The sequence below is a fragment of the Mesoplodon bidens genome, assembly GCF_964165515.1.
Source record: "Mesoplodon bidens genome assembly, chromosome: 4".
NCBI lineage: Eukaryota > Metazoa > Chordata > Mammalia > Artiodactyla > Ziphiidae > Mesoplodon > Mesoplodon bidens.
In genome coordinates this window covers 59,893,365-59,907,065 of record NC_138160.1, presented here as the reverse complement: position 1 = coordinate 59,907,065, position 13,701 = coordinate 59,893,365, and positions in this window count along the sequence as shown.

The following is a 13,701-nucleotide window of genomic DNA, read 5'->3' as shown; positions in this document are numbered from 1 at the left end:
CTCTGTGTGGCGTGAGGCAAGTTACTTGGTCTCTGCGCTTTACATTGTTTCTTATCTGAACACTGGGCTATTTATTTTCTTAGCCCTGTGCCTGGCTTTCAGGAAATGTCTAAGAAACATTACCTATTAATATGATATACTGTTTTATTTAGTCATCCTGAGAACTTTCTGAGGCTCAGAGAAATCAAGTAATTTGCTCAAGTTCTAGAAGGCAGTAAGTGATGGAGTTCGAATAGGGAACCACTCTTCTTGCTTGAGTGAGATGGTGTTTGTACGCCACCAGACGTTCCCACGACACCCCCTGTAGTTGGGATGAGGTTCTGGAGAAGGTCCCAGTGCTGGAAACTTCCTCCCTGATTTTCTTCCTTCCCAAAGGGGGCTGGGCAGGGGGCACCCCAGTGTACACTCTGGATCTGAGTCTCCTCGCCACAGATTCAGGAACTCCACGCAGCCCCTGCCTCCAGGGCCCTTTCCTTCTGGGCGTCTTGTGGACCTCGTCAAAGCCCCCCACCCGGGCTTCCCTGGTGGCGCAGTGGTTGGGAGTCTGCCTGCCGATGCAGGGGACATGGGTTCGTGCCCCGGTCCGGGAAGATCCCACATGCCGCGGAGCGGCTGGGCCCGTGAGCCATGGCCACTGAGCCTGCGCGTCCAGAGCCCGTGCTCCGCAACGGGAGAGGCCACAGCAGTGGGAGGCCCGCGTACCACAAAAAAAAAAAAAAAAAAAAAGCCCCCCACCCCTCTACCTTGATGGGCAGCAGGATCCTGGACTCTGCAGGTGTTTGAGGAGCACGTGCCCCTCCTCTGCCCCTGCCTGTGGTTTGGACCATTTGCCACTCCCTACAGGACCTCAAGCACAGCATCCAGGCTCCTGACCTTGGCAAAGCAACCTCATGCTCACCAAGGCTCACTTTCTTCAAGCTAGGGTGGCTAATGTGCACAGAATTACTCCGTAAGAATTATAGAGGGCCCCGCATGAAACCTGCCAGCTTTTATTTCTTAGGTGATGAAAAAGGTGGCCCTTACGGTGGAAGGCCACGTAGCCGGCCACCACTCCCGAACCAGTCGTGTCAGCTCGAGTTCCAGAGAGTCCAGGGGACGGTGCGGGCAGGGTTTTATTGCCACCTCGAAATAGGCAAATTGTCAGCTCCTCATTTTCTCCTTCCCCGACAGATGTGGCTGTGGAGCCTGTTCTCAGATGCCCGCCAGGGTCCCAGGAGACAGAAGTCAAAACGCTAGTGAAGGGAAAATTAGAATTCAGTGAAACCAGGAAGAGGGAAAGGACTTTGGGAGAAGGACTTGGTGTAGGTCATCTGGAAAGTACATACCCTTAGGAGGTGTGCATAACGATGGCCTCGAGGAGAGGGTGGACTGGGGTGGGCAAGTGTCTGTGGGCCCAGAAATGCACCCCAGTGCGTACGCGGCCAGATGCAAACACCTAAAACAGGTGTCTCCTGAGAGGCCGCCACCAGTGGATTATGCAGTCACTCAATTTCCGGCTTGCTTGTCTCACTCAAGAAAAGATTTAGACTGTTTCCACCATCCTTCCACAGACCACTGCTAAATGACCAGATGGGAAGCAGTCTACTGCTGACCTAACTGCCAAGCGGGCCACGAGCGTTCCAGACAGTGTGGGATTTGTAGCAAAGGAATTAGTATTATTCTTCCCCCGCTCCCTGAAGAAGCAAAGGCCTTCACCTTTGACCTTGGCATTCCCTTGTTGCTTTCTTCTGTTCCACGACACCTAGGCTTGATATTATTTATCCAGGGCCTTCTTGTGAATATTGGCTGGATTCTAACTTATATGGAATACAATTCAGAAGACCGAGGCTTTCCAAGTTTCAGACCTCCTGAGAGAGCTGTGAGTGTGTGTGTGTGTTGAAGAAGAGTTCTCAACTTATCTCATGGCTGAAAGCCCTCCAGAGATCTCTGAGCTTAATCTGAGGAATCAAGCAGGTTGGTTAACCCCTGTCTGATGGGTTCTATCAAAATGTGATAAAACAGGGTCATGAAAAATGGTGGCCTGAGTTCATTATGGTCCTGTATGGGGCTCTGTACAGGTACACCAGGCCATAACTCATCTGCCTTGTGACAGGTTTTATTACTCTGTTTTAGTGCCATTCTGAGGAGTGAGGGGGAATTACCTTAGAAAACAGATGTGGGAGACTTTTTTCACCCGCCCGGTTCTGTGGACAGGCCTAAGGCTCCAGCCCAGTGACTCACTGTTGTGGTATTATATGCCTCAAGATTAAGTGTGTGCTGTGGAAAGTGTGGAACAGGATTTATCAGTGAGAGTTCTTCCTTTGAAGTATCGGGCAGGCTGCTTTGCTGATGGTCTCTGGAACCTGGCCAAGCCCCAGTACACTGTGAAAATAGCCATCTAGGTTTTCTTGGCACATAAGCACATTGGCACTTGATCCTCAGACCTCCACTGCTTTCTGATGTTTTTGAGACGAGTGTTCTTGGGAATCAGGGCCTGGGGCCAGATTGCAACCCTGCCTGTGTGTGCCCTATCCAAACACGGTCTTGCTGGCTCCAGATACGGATGGTCACACCAACCTGAATAAGAATATCCTTGAGTTCCAACATGCAGGCTGGCTTTGAGTTGCTTTTAAGCACTGATGTGTGAATTTCTCTAACCTGCATTTCCTGCTGCCCTGCCCCCACCAACAATGTGTCGATGCTTAGGGCTTTTCACAGCAGCCAGGCCTTCCACAGCAGCTATGCCTTCCACAGCAGTGCATCTTTCCTGTCCAGCTTGAAACTAAAGCAATACATGTGTGGAGAAAAACCTCGGTGACGCCATTATAACTCTACCAGTAAATTAATTGAAAAAAACCCATCTTTCTCTAGTGAAAAATCCATCATCGATTTACCTGCATCTCCCTCCTCCCACCTCTACTCACTGTCATACTGTTATTAATTCTGAGAACAAAGGACATAAAAAGCTAATTACGTTAGGTTCCCAGACACCCTTCCAGAGGTTAGTCTGTCAGTCACACTTCTTGTCACCCAGCTATGTGTCCGAAAGAGCTTCGGTGTAAATGCAGATTTCCAGGTTCCCTCCAGCCTGGGAACCAGACTCTGTCCTTCCTGATTTTAATCTTGCCAACCTGTGTAGGAGAACCCGCATATAACCTGGCCGAGCATCTCTCTTTCTTTCAGTTTTGTGAGTGGGCAGACCATGTAATAAAGGCAACTTGATATGACTGTACTTGAATCTTAGAGTGGGCTCAGGAAGCCGTCAGGCCCATGTCCACTGACCTCTTGGTTGAAAACATAATTGAATGTGGTTGCAGGTTGGGCTCTGTTAGGTGTTGAATTGTGTCTCCTCCTCCACTCATAGGCTCAAGTTTTAACCCCTAGTACCTTAGAATGTGACCTTATTTGGAGATAGGGTTCTTTGCAGAGGTAATCAAGTTAAAATGAGGCCATTAGAGTGGGCCCTAATCCAATATGACTGATGTCCTTATAAAAAGGGGAAATTTGGAGACAGACCCACACAGAGGGAGAAGGTCATGTGAACATTAAATCGCCATCTGCAAGTCAAGGAAAGAGGCCTAGAACAGATTCTTCTCTCACAACCCTCAGAAGGAAGCAACCCTGCCAACACCTTGATTTGGGATGTCTAGCCTCCAGAACCAAGAAAATAAATTTCTGTTTTTGAAGGCACTCAGGCTGTGGTACTTTATTACAGCAGCTCCAGCAAACTAATACAGGGACCTTGGGCAGCAGACTCGGAGGCAGAGATTAAAATGAAGGGGCTTTGTGAGGGAGCACTCTTGGGATAAACTCCTGTGGAAAAGAAGAGAAAGAAGCAGCCTGGGAAGTGGGAGATACGGAGATGTGATGGAGTCCCAGTGAAGGCCTCAGCTGACTCCATGGGATGCTCTGGATCTGGGGGATGGCCCTTCATGGTTGGGAAATGGGTTTGAGCCTCTGTATGCCCTGGTCGATCCATCATTGGGTGAGGGCTGCCTCTGGAAGGAGGTATGACCTCGGGGGAGGCAGTTTTCTTCAGCCAAAGCAATTCCTGAAGAGGGTCAACAGTTGGGGATGATCTTTTGGGATCAATCTCAGAGTTGGGGGCATAGTCCTTCATTCCTCAGGGGGGATCCGGGTGGTACATCACAGCATCCACCATAAAATCAAGGTGAAGGATGGCTTATCACATTTCAGGATTTTCAAGATGGAGTTGAGCTTTGTAAGGTGTGGTGCTCTGTTTGGTCCTCCCTTCCTCCTTTACCTTCTAGATGAGGCAGGCTGTGGTTCCCCCACACACACACAGCCTTTGAACCTGCTCTGGGAGAGCCGTGGGTGGAGGTGTATCAATCAGTATCTAGAGAGGAAGACAGAAACTACTCCGGATGCTTCAGATAGAGGGGATTCATAGAGAAAGAAGGTTCCAAAGGTGAAAGAGCTGGGGGAGCACAGAGAGAGGGCGATCTTCCCCAGAGATCAGGAGGATGGTTTTGACCTGGGGTGGGAAGCTTTAAGCCCACACTCCCTGCTGAGCTGCTTCAATGCCGCTGCTGTTGGCTGTATGCTGGTCTCTCTGAACAGGAGCTCAGGATGCCACACACTGATGCTGGTGAAACCAGGGCTCGTGCTGCTACAGCTCAGAGTCACCTCTGGAGCCGCAGGAGCTCATAGTTGCTGGTGCCACACTAGTTGATGGCACCGCCAGCATCAGACAAAAAAGCCTACTTCTTCCTCCTGCTTTCTGGCAAGGGGACTGGCTCCTAGTCGCCTACAGTAGAGAGGAGAGCATAGAAGAAAGGGCAGGGATCTGGGACAGCAGATAGCCCAGTTTCTCTCAGACTTGCCCCTGCTGTGTCTCTAGTCAGGGGACGGTCCTGAGAGGGAGGACCAATGGCCAGGAATGGAGGTCACAGAGCCGTGGCCAGGAAGGCCCTCCCCAAGGCTGAGGAGGGGCCCATCCAAGGAGTAGTGTACAACGCTAGAATTTTTTTTTTTTTTTTTTTTTTTTTTTTGCGGTACGCGGGCCTCTCACTGTTGTGGCCTCTCCCGTTGCGGAGCACAGGCTCTGGATTCACAGGCTCAGTGGCCATGACTCACGGGCCCAGCCGCTCCGCGGCGTGTGGGATCTTCCTGGACCGGGGCACAAACCCATGTCCCCTGCATCAGCAGGCGGACTCTCAACCACTGCGCCACCGGGGAGGCCCACAACGGTAGAATTTGAGGGGTCTTCCGCTGCGCCCTGCTTCCTGCCGCACACCCCTCCACTCCCTCTGAGGAGAAAAGAACTTTCCCAAGTGGTCTCAGGCCAAGGTTGGCTTGGTGAAATGGAACTTTGTTTCTGGAGGGGATATGAATTGTGATCTTGTTGTAGAAACCGGGTCTGCAGGCTGTCAGCCGGTACTCTCCTGACCACACCATGGCACAGCTGCAGCCCTCCCTCCCTTTTCCTTTCCTTCTGGCTCCTGACAGGAATGGTGGGTCACCACTAGGGCACAAGGGACATGACCACAAAGGGACAACGAGATCAACCAGACTCCTAGTTTGGTTGACAAGGTATCTGACTATCCAAGTCAGATACCTTGTCAAGCTGGTGCCTCAAATGACTTTCTGGTTATTTGATTGCATCGACCAAATAAATGTTGTATGGCACATTTATTTCTCTGGCACATTTCATAAAACAATAGCATGTACCTTATTGTGAATAAAACTTCTGACATTTACTACCTATTAATTTTTCAAAATGATTTTATATCATTTTCTTCATTCTTTCAGCAGCCACAGGACACATCCTAAACTGGCCTTCTTCATCCATCCATTTGTTTTTTCAAAAAATATTTACTGGGGCTTCCCTAGTGGCGCAGTTGTTGAGAGTCCGCCTGCCGACTCAGGGGACATGGGTTCGTGCCCCGGTCCGGGAGGATCCCACATGCCGCGGAGCGGCTGGGCCCGTGAGCCCTGGCCGCTGAGCGTGCGTGTCCGGAGCCTGTGCTCCGCAACGGGAGAGGCCACAACAGTGAGAGGCCCGCGTACCGCAAAAAAAAAAAAAAGATACCCACCAAGACTTCAGATTGGTAAACCCAAGCCACTTCAATAAACAGTCTCCTTCTTCTTGAATCCTGAGGTGACACAGTCAGCAGCACTCAACTCTAAGATTCAAGTGACTGTCTTCTTATTTTGAACATCATCTGACTCTGGATTGAGATGTGTTTGCCGTAAGGTCGCTTGGAAGCATCTCCATTTGTCCTTATGGGAAGTGAGTGAGCAGGCTTGGTGTCGTCCACATTGCTTAGCTTTGTAGATACAAAATAAGCAGTAGGTTGTATTCCTTCTGCCAAAGCATGGGCTTGGTATAATTTTTCCACAGACCGCTGAATTCAACAGCCCGTGCGTGGTGGTTCAACACGGGCGAGGACAAAGTGGTATGTGATAAAAGTTGTCATGAAAGACATCTGGGACTTCACTCTGCACTGCTCTTGGCGCCAGATCCTCAGATGACACAGCAAACTCACAGGTGCTGCCACATCTGTCAGACCAAACTCTTCCCACCCGGGAACTGTACCTGCCGACCAGACCCCGTACTGCTCGTAAATCTGAGCCCTCGTGAGAAGTTTTATCAAACCAAGACTGCAGTTAAGTGACTCGTAACCACCATCTTGCATATTATTCTAGCCACCTAGCAATTTCTTCGAATCATGGGGTATTTCAGAATATTTCCCCAAATCATACTTCTGATTTCAAACCGCAAACTGAACCCATTCCTTTCTCTTTTGAGCTGTCACTCAGCTCCGCAGAAGCATGGATGTTACCATGGTTTCCTTAGTGATGCATCTGTTACAAAGTGGAGAGAGAGTGGTTGGAGGAGGCAAAGAAGGAGAAGGAAAAGGGGGCTGCATCCTCCCCATCTGTAGGGTGCCAGCTAGAAGCTACTGCTTTGCATTTGGGCTGATCTTCCCCTGTGAGAGGTTGCCCTCCGGCCGTGAAAGCTTCCTTGCTCACTTCAAAATCTTTTTTGTTTCATTACATCTTTATTGGAGTATAATTGCTTTACAATGGTGTGTTAGTTTCTGCTGTATAACAAAGTGAATCAGCTATACATATACATATATCCCCATATCTCCTCCCTCTTGCGTCTCCCTCCCACCCTCCCTATCCCACCCCTCTAGGTGGACACAAAGCACCGAGCTGATCTCCCTGTGCTCTGCAGCTGCTTCCCACTAGCTAGCTATTTTACATTTGGTAGTGTATATATGTCCATGCCATTCTCTCACTACATCCCAGCTTACCCATCCCCCTCCCTGTGTCCTCAAGTCCATTCTCTATGTCTGTGTCTTTATTCCTTTCCTGCCCCTAGGTTCTTCAGAACTATTTTTTTTTTTAGATTCCATAGATAAGTGTTAGCATACAGTATTTGTTTTTCTCTTTCTGACTTACTTCACTCTGTATGACAATCTCTAGGTCCATCCACCTCACTACAAATAACTCAATTTCGTTTCTTTTTATGGCTGAGTAATATTCCATTGTATACATGTGCCACATCTTCTTTATCCATTCATCCGTCAGTGGACACTTAGGTTGTTTTCATGTCCTGGTTATTGTAAATAGAGCTGCAATGAACACTGTGGTACATGACTCTTTCTGAATTCTGGTTTTCTCAGGGTATATGCCCAGTAGTGGGATTGCTGGGTTGTATGGTAGTCCTATTTTTAGTTTTTTGAGGAACCATACTGTTCTCCATAGTGGCTGTATCAATTTACATTCCCACCAACAGTGCAAGAGGGTTCCCTTTTCCCCACACCCTCTCCAGCATTTATTGTTTGTAGATGTTTTGATGATGGCCATTCTGACCGGTGTGAGGTGATACCTCATTGTAGTTTTGATTTGCATTTCTCTAATGATTAGTGATGTTGAGCATCCTTTCATGTGTTTGTTGGCAATCTGTATATCTTCTTTGGAGAAATGTCTGTTTAGGTCTTCTGCCCATTTTTGGATTGGGTTGTGTGTCTTTTTGATATTGAGCTGCATGAACTGCTTGTATATTTTGGAGATTAATCCTTTGTCAGTTGCTTCATTTGCAAATATTTTCTCCCATTCTGAGGGTTGGCTTTTCGCCTTGTTTATGATTTCCTTTGCTGTGCAAAAGCTTTTAGGTTTCATTAGGTCCCATTTGTTTATTTTTGTTTTTATTTCCATTTCTCTAGGAGGTGGGTCCAAAAGGATCTTGCTGTGATTTATGTCATAGAGTGTTCTGCCTATGTTTTCCTCTAAGAGTTTTATAGTGTCTGGCCTTACATTTAGGTCTTTAATCCATTTTGAGTTTATTTTTGTGTATGGTGTTAGGGAGTGTTCTAATTTCATTCTTTTACATGTAGCTGTCCAGTTTTCCTAGCACCACTTACTGAAGAGGCTGTCTTTTCTCCATTGTATACTCTTGCTTCCTTTATCAAAGATAGGTGACCATATGTGTGTGGGTTTATCTCTGGGCTTTCTATCCTGTTCCATTGATCTATATGTCTGTTTTTGTGCCAGTACCATACTGTCTTGATTACTGTAGCTTTGTAGTATAGTCTGAAGTCAGGGAGCCTGGTTCTCAAGCTCCGTTTTTCTTTCTCAAGATTACTTTGGTTATTTGGGGTCTTCTGTGTTTCCATACAAATTGTGAAATTTTTTGTTCTAGTTCTGTGAAAAATGCCATTGGTAGTTTGATAGAGATTGCACTGAATCTGTAGATTGCTTTGGGTAGTATTCTCTTTGAAATCTTGAAGGGTGTTCTGTGCACCAGGCCTGTTCCCTTTTTAACTCTTAGAAAAGACAGCTAATTTTTTCTGATACATCTGGCAAGTTTCCCTGAGAGAGTAGAAAAGGGAAGGCAGTTATGTGGTGCTGCAGTCATATACGGGCTTACCTTGAAACTACTAGTTTCATTAGCCTTGATATTCTAATTATATCTCTGCATTTCACCCTGCCACGCTATTGCTTAAACAAGTTGGCTCAGAAAATAATTGCCATGTTCTTGCATAAAGAATACACAAAACAAAGGGCTATTGTTCCAGGGCTGGAAGGAGTGTTTTTCGATTGTTTCTCATTCCCGTCTGTGTTTTCAGTAGAAACCAACCCCGAATGTTCAGGAAGGCCTCCAAGGAATTGGGAGCCATCGAGGATAGGCCTGCCAGGGTGTGGGCTCACCCAACAGGTTTCTGACCAGCCATGGCTCTGTCAGAACTCCAGAACAACGTTTACTAAATTTCTCTTAGGCTGCTAGACAATCTGTTGTCTATTTCTCAGAGGTTCTTTCCTGGGCAGAGGTACTTCAGTGTTGCCACCAACTCCATGGAGTATGAGAGCCACCAGGAAGTTTAACTTTCACTTTGTTTGTCAGTGATGGGGCAACAATGCAACATTTTATATTTGCACGCTGATGGGATCTTACAGGATAGTTAATGCCCGGGCTGCTAGGGAACCTCCATTAGTCCCGCTTTGAGATGAGGAAAATAGGATATGAAAAAGGGAAGTAAATTTTTTGGAATTTCCCCATCCATGATTCTGTGTTGATATAGAATTCCAGAATGATTGATTATCCTAGCCCATGTCAGAAATTCCTCAAAATTGAAAAGAGAAATCCTAGGGTAGCATATGGCAGTAAAGGAGAACTCACTGCCTCATGGGAGACGCATGTCTCTCTAGGAGGATCGACATAGGGCATCATTTTCCATGGCCATCAGGTACACTCTTTTGAGATATTAGGGTTCTGTAATCTGTCCAGCTTTGGACTTAGTGATGTTGTGAAATCAAGAGACATAGAAGATATGGTTCCTAATCTTTCAAAATATCTACAGTCTGGTTGGAGAGGTAAGGTTCATACAAATGAATTAATTAAGGAACAGTACCAGATAGTATATAAACCTGTGCTAAGTGTTTATAGGTCAGAGTTTCTTCTCTGGCCATCAGAGCAGAGAAAGGGCAGAGAACCCCAAGCCTCAGAGTAACCAGGGAAGACTTCTTGAAGAAGGAGAGAATTAAATTGCAGAGAAGAGAAGGAAGGTCTAATAGGTCCTTAATTTTTCTGAGAGCCCAGTTGCACCAATACCATGATGGTATTTCATTTCTCCCGTAAGCCACAGTCAAACACAAAGGGTTTTTGCCTCTGCAGTGACAAGCAGAGAACCATGGGGCCATGTAGAGATGCAAACTATGGCAGGCTCCTTCCTAGCTGAGTGGCTCACGTCTCTTCCCCTCAGATTGATGACAGAAAAGTACAGGCCATGGACCTTCCAGGTTGCTCTAGTATATTTCAAAATGGGGAGATTTAGTATGAGGCACAGAGGTGCAAATGATAAAGAGTCTGATCGGGCTAGAGGTGAAAGCTTGCGTAAGAAAGCAATAGAGAACAAGGTTTGCTGGAACGGTGATAGCTTAGTGCTAAAGAGTATTGAGGTCAGATACGATGCAGTAATTAAGGGGTAATTATTAGTTTTATTGGGCAGGCTAGTGACATGGACAAAGCGTTCCTGTAGAAATACTTGAATGGAAGAGGGACACTGAAAGGATTGGAGGGAAGAGAAAACTAAAGTCATACAGATGAGTTAGGATGCAGATTGTATGAGGGGATGGAGACAGCAAAGGCAAAAGAAAGGGCCAATCAGCAAGATTTTGCAGATGGCAAATGTACATAGACTGAGGAAGATGATGAAGATGAAAGAGGAGAAAAGAAGGTGATGGTCTGAGCAGTACCGTGCAGCTTCCCAATACTCCAAAGTGGTTTTCCACCTTCATATGTGCTGGATGATATTTCACAGGCAACATACTCCATGGTCCCATAGTAGTATTTTTTTAATCTTTAAAAAAATTAAAAAAAAATGTTTTTAAATTGTGGTAAAATGCACCTAACATACCATTTACCATCTTAACCATCTTTGAGTGTACAGTTCAGCAGTGTTAAGTACATTCACGTAGTTGTGCAACTAATCTTTAGAACTCTTTTCGTCTTGCAAAACTGAAACTGTATACCCATTAAACAACTCTCCATCTCTCTCTCTTTCCAGCCCCTGTCAACCACCCTTCTACTTTTGGTCTCTCTGAGTTTAACTATTCTCATACGATATTTGTTTTGTGACTGGTTTATTTCCCTTAGCATAATGTCCTCAAGGTTCATCCATGTTGTAGCAGGTGTCAGAATTTCCTCCCTTTTTAAGGCTGAATATAACATTCTATTGGATGTATACACCACATCTTGTTTATCCATTCATCCATCCATCAGTGGACACTTGGGGTAACTTCCATCCTTTGGCTATGGTAAATAATGCTGCTATGAACGTAGTGCGCAAATATCTCTTCGAGCCCCTGCTTTCAGTTCTTTTGGATATATATCCAAAAGTGGAATTCTTGCATCATACATAATTCTACATTCAACTCTGAGTAATCGCCATACTATTTTCCACAGCAGCTGCAGCAGTTACATTCCCCCCAACAGTGCGCAAGATTTCCAATTTCTCCACATCCTTGCCAACACTTATTTTTTTTTATTTTTATCTGTTTGTTTTTAATAGTAGCCATCCTAATGGGTAGGAGGTGAGCCATGGTTGTATACTGAGGATGTGCAATTTCTTTCACTAACTGTAATTCTATCTCTGTCTCTGCCATTTAAGAAAGCACATTGGACTACACGGGCTTATGAGTGACTCCAGAATGGTGAGACTGTTGAGTCAGCTCTAATTTGTAAAGGAACTCATTCCCACGCTTTGGTATTCCCTTATGAGTATCAACTTATTTGTGACACTCCTCGTAAGTCATTGCGTTATAGCAGCCAGTTTGAATTGAGTTTTCAATGCAAAATGGATTCATCTTACATACCCAATGAAAATAACACACTCTCCCCTGGATGGGTGCTGCAAAAAGGAAAGAGAAAAGCAAAAGGACAACAGAAAGCTCATCACAGAACATGATTTTATATCGTCTCATCCCAAATGGTTCAGTCAGTGCCACTTGTTAGAAACAATGTCCCTCTTTATCTACAGAAACTCTGCAGCCCAAGGTTTGGAAACCAAGCCAGAGCATTTATACTTCCTCTCTTATGTAGATATTTAATGATTATATTTTTGAGAGTGATTCCTACCTAAGTTGGTCAGGCAGTAGCATCTAGAGAAGAAAAGTTGTAACAATGAAGAGTTTTTCATTTTTTCTGAGGTTTCATTTACTCAAACAGGTTTGGTTCATTTTAAGTAAAATTTGTGGGCTTTTTTCAGCAAAGAACTTATATCTGAAGAGCTGCTATAGACCACTTAAATAGTATTTCAAGTACACAGTGGCTCTTCAGGCCCCCCCAAAGACCGTGGCAAGCTGAGGATGCCAAATGCTGGACTCCTAGACTACAGTGGAATAGCAGAAAGACAGGCCTTTGGCCAGGGCTGCTGGTGACACTTTCTCCCAGCAATTTCTCCTCAAGGCCAAGGGCAAGAAGACAAGGTATACAGGTAGAATGATATCAGAAAGGCCAAGAATATTCCAGTGCATTCTCTGTCTGAAGGATTCCTAATATTGCTCTACCTGGGTACTTTATCTATAGTCAACAATGCCTTAGATCATTACAATGAGCGTTTTTGTTTGCTTGTTTGTTTGTCTTCAGCTCCAGTTTGAGTTTTGAAAAAAGACCTGAGGACACCTGGAAGCTCAAGGCTGAGCGTTTTAAAGCAAGATTTGGGGCTGTGAGATGATGACAGCCCTGGGAAACCCTTCCTCTACTTACCCAGTGCTCAGAACGAGCTGAAAACCAAAGGGAAGGCAGAGGTTCTGTGCTGGCCAGGCTCCTTTTCCTGCGTGGGGAGCATCGCCAGCCTTCCAGCCACGCAGATGGCCTTCTTCCTGGCGGAGGCCGCCTTACCAGCCCTCCCACACACAGCTCTTGATCAGATTGCTTTCCAAAACCTGCTTGAAATTTCTCTCTAGCCAGTTTTTCTTTTTTTAAACTTGTAATCTTGCCTGTGGGAAACCATTCCTGAGAGTAATGGTGAACACACACTCAAGAACCACTACCCTGGAGAAGTGGTACAGGGAAGTTCTTAAGAGGGTGGGGTTTGGGTCAGACCACCTTTGTTCAAATCCTGAGTGGCCCTCCCTCTTACCCGCTGTGTGACCTTACACAAGTCACGCGACCCCTCTGGGCCACAGGTTTCACATCTATGAAATAAGGAGAGTGATACTGCCCTCTCCCCTACTCCAGGTTTGCTGTGAGCACTAAAATGTGGGGAGCATTTGGGAGAGCGTCTGCATATAGGATGTGCCATGTAAATAGTATTGTCATTGCCCTCCTGGGCCCTGAGTTCCATTTCCTCTGTCCAGCACACATGGGGCAAGTCCAAAATCCAATGCTGTGACCTATACTTAATTCACACTTTTAACCTCTTTGGGTTCTGTTAGGGTGAAGTCTTAAGGTTTATTTGCTCTTAAAGGCCTTAACATGTTGACTGCCTGACTCTGAAATGGCCTCTTCTGCCCCCTATGGAGTTACCCTCCTTTTTCTGTGTTCTCTCTTTCACCCTTTTCTTTTCCTTTCCCTTCCTCTTTGATTTTACCCTCACACCAGAAGATATTGCAACCTTCCCTACTCTGTTATGCCCCCGAGGAAACAGAAGTTTAGCTCCCATTATGCTTTCCTTTACTTGAAAACTGTAGAAATTATTTTAGCTTTATTTTTGTCAAATTTGCTGTTTTGGTTTTTTTTTCCTCTCT